General features: G+C 37.8%; 1 protein-coding gene across 2 annotated transcripts in view; it reads left to right on the top strand.

Annotated features, from left to right (window-relative positions):
• The first annotated feature begins 1,573 nt into the window (after positions 1–1,573).
• Positions 1,574–3,626, top strand: part of akap11 (A kinase (PRKA) anchor protein 11) — a 34,092-nt gene continuing 32,039 nt past the window's right edge. For both annotated transcript variants that reach the window (XM_008299132.1, XM_008299131.1), the window contains exon 1: positions 1,574–1,623. The gene's annotated coding sequence lies outside the window, so the exon portion shown is untranslated. The remainder of the gene's footprint in view (positions 1,624–3,626) is intronic.

Below are 3,626 nucleotides of genomic sequence, written 5' to 3'. Positions count from 1 at the left end.
CATATATTCAGAGTTTCATTCCATATATTCAGACTTTCATTCCATATATTCAGACTTTCATTCCATATATTCAGACTTTCATTCCATATATTCAGACTGTTACATATATATATAATTTCCTAAACGGCATGCCATATTAATATATATATATATATATAGTTTGAATGTCTTCAGTTTTTTTAAACTGTACAACATAGTTTATGAGACAGTTTTTCCTCTCTTTCAAATGAAAAAGTCTTGTGTTGAAATAAGCTGAATAGCTGCACTGTGACTGTGGGCCATCTGTGACATTTGAAGGTCTTTTAAACGCCCACGTCCCTGAGCGCTTCCCTCCACATCCTCTGCTCTCATTAAACTCTTTTCTAGTGTTGCTGTCGCTCCACTCTCCACTTTTCTACTTGAAATTCTTCCTGATCAGTGTTTTTTCCCCACCTTCAACAACTGTCAACAAAGAATCACCACAACTTTTTATTTTCAATTTTTTTAACCCCAGGATGCAACAAAAACCCACATAGAATCTGTCCAAGTGTCACATATTCTGCCTGCTGATGTCAACAAGCAGGTTTTGCGTGTGAGCAAAAGAAGATGTGCATTTATCTGAGGTGGATTAGACAAGACAGACGCTTACAATACAAGAACAGAAAACATCTGTGATGTTACGGAAGTGAAAGCAGATGGGAAACCACTTCAACATTTAGTCTTTAGGCCTGTAACCCTTTCATGGTCTTACAGAGTGTAAAGTAATAGAACTATTTTATTGGATATCTTGGTTCATTTAGGCAACTATGTTCTCTTTAACTGGCCACACAGTTTACTATTATGAGCCTTTAGCATGTGATCAGGATGTCAATAAGTTCCTTCAAGCCACTCAAACCAGCTGGAGGCCCAAAGATCCATTATAATGATATGGTTTGGCCTTATTAATAACTTACAAGAGAAATCTTTTTTTTATTATTATTACATGGATAGATTCAGTCAACATTTTTTGTTTTATAATTATACACAATGTGTCTCATTTAAATATATTTTTCCCAATAAATTCTCATTTAAATCATGTGTAATATTAATTAATAATTCTTTTTTGTGATTATCAGTTGTTTTATTTAAATTTCGGAATATGTTTACAGATTATACTTCAGTAAATGTTCTTTACACAACTGTATAAATAAAACGTAACTGAATGTGTCATAAAACAGAACTGTTCGTTTAGTTATTTCTCTCGATTGTTCTGCGTTCGACAGTGTGAGTGCGACACGTATCGCTTTCTCGGCGTGCGATTGCTGATGCCTGCCTCTTGTTTTCATGGGAAGAACTGTGATGGGCAATGGATGGGGAGTTCGACTCGCTTTTGGGAGCTGTTTAAATCGATCCGAAGCGTATCCATCTTTTTCATCAAGGAACAGATCTCGCTACATGGAAGAATTTAAACAGTTATTTTGCTTAATGACAAAAGTTAAAATACTTAAAGCAGCTGACACTCCTGTTCAGTGTTCAGTTTGATCTAAAGCTTCATGTTGCCGTTTTCCGTTTGGAACAGTTCAAAACGAGTGAATCGTTTAGTGACGGCTCATCCGACACAGCGGCTACCGTCAGCGCTGCTGGAGTCCGACACTGAGCGCTGAGGTAAAAATGGCTTAATTACAGTAAATATCTGTGTTTAGGAGAGACGACTTACGCTGCTCACGGTTAGGTGTTTGAATCTACCTGCCGTCAGTTCGGTGGCTAACTGCTAGCTAGGGTGACATCACAGAGCGAGCCGACCGCGGCCTGGTTCCGCTGCTAGCCCGGTGATTGACAGCCTGTCAACTAGCAACGAGGCTTATTTTGCTGCGGACGACTGTCGGTTTACGAGTCCCGAAGGTTTGTTCTGAACTCCGTGTGTCTGTATTTACGATATGCGAGCAGACTAGTAGCCGTTTGTGTGTTTCGTCCGCGGCTGCACTGAGCCCGAGTGAATCAACATCAGCATCCGCGGCGTGTGGCTCCTGTGTGGCCTGCTGCGGCGGGTACCAGCCCCACAGCCTGTAACATTAGCCGGCTGCTCTTCTTCCAGACCCCCGGGGCCTGGAGGTCGACTTTCATTAAGCTCTGGTAACGTTTACAGACATCTTAAACTCAGATATTCAGACTGTTGTGTTATAGTTGTCAACAAGGCATGCTACGCGAGATGTCTTCATGTTTAGGGGGCAATTAGCAAAGCTGGTGCAGCAGACAACATGAAATCATCCTTTAATTGATCTCAGGTTTTAGTGAAAGCATCATTTCTTATATTTAACCTGACAAATGAGCTCTTTCTTTGAGGGGCTATTTTCAGAACAACACAAGGTTGTCACTTAAAGGGAAAGACCAGCCTTAAAGGAGGATTTGCATTGTTGCGTTCAAGTCTTCACACTCTACAGGCAACATTTAGAGACTTAAATCACATTATTATGTAATTGACTTTATTAACAATTTATGCAACAAATCTCTTCTTTTTTTTTTTTTTTTATCCTTTCCAGGATGACACATGCAAATAATCCCTCAGCTGTCATTCTGCTATTCTCTGTAAAACAGGGATTACTTTTACTATCTGCTCATTAATCATTTGGTCTCATACGATGTCAGAAATTAGAAAAAAAAAAGGCCCATCCTACCAATATGTCTTGCTGATTATTATTCATCAAGCAGACTGATAACTGATATTTGGGATCAGGGCTGCACAATGTGTAAAAAGAAATCCAAAAACAATATTGTGATTAAAAACATGCAGGATTTGAATAACTCAATTTGCAACGACATAGTCAGTCTACAACCATTGGGGTTATTTTATAAGGGAATGCAACTTCAGAAATGAAATGAAATGAAAAATACTTTATTCATCCCAGAAGGGAAATTAAATTTTTTTTTTTTTCATTTTTTTCATTTTCAATTCAAATTTCAATTCAAAGGAAAAAGAAAAAAATATATTTTATAAAGCCAAAACAAAAATAACAGCTGTGTGGAAGCTTTCTGATATGCTGTGACATTGGCAGAAATATCTAAGATAGGTTTTTGCTTTGGATGGCGTTCAGGTGTGGCTTTGCACTTGCCAATTCAGAGCTTTGTGCTGCTGATCAAAATTTTTTGATTTAGCTTTTTCCGTCTCATATTGTACTCACTGTGGGTTCTCACACGCTAGTTCTCTCTTTCGACTGCAGTATGAAGTTCTACACCTGTATGGAAACAGCACAACCATGGCTAGAAGTGAAAAAACTCAAAAATGTTTTCTGTGAAAGATGCCAAAGTTTTAATGCCATAAATCATAAAAAAAAAAAAGAGAGAGAGAGAAGTAATAAAAGTTGATGTTTTTTGATTATTTGTTTTACAAAAATTTTAAAAACTGGAATCAACATGTGCAACACTAAACCAAGTTCCTACATGTGGTACAGATAATGTTTTCTAGATATTTCAAAACTTCCATTTTTAATCTGCTTCCATGCTTGTGTCCTCTCTGGTCTGTATGTACACTGTCTGCAGTTCAGCCGACAAGTCCTTTCATTTTTGTCGTGTGACTGTTGGTCACAGCTGTTTATTGATGGTATGTTTTTGGTGAATGTTTATCAGAGGTAGTCCAATGTGATTTGGATTAGATAGCAATATTTTAACTT

The sequence above is a fragment of the Stegastes partitus genome, unplaced genomic scaffold (genome assembly GCF_000690725.1).
Source record: "Stegastes partitus isolate 25-593 unplaced genomic scaffold, Stegastes_partitus-1.0.2 Scaffold1382, whole genome shotgun sequence".
NCBI classification, from domain to species: Eukaryota; Metazoa; Chordata; class Actinopteri; family Pomacentridae; genus Stegastes; species Stegastes partitus.
This window is presented reverse-complemented; position numbering and strand designations above follow the sequence as displayed.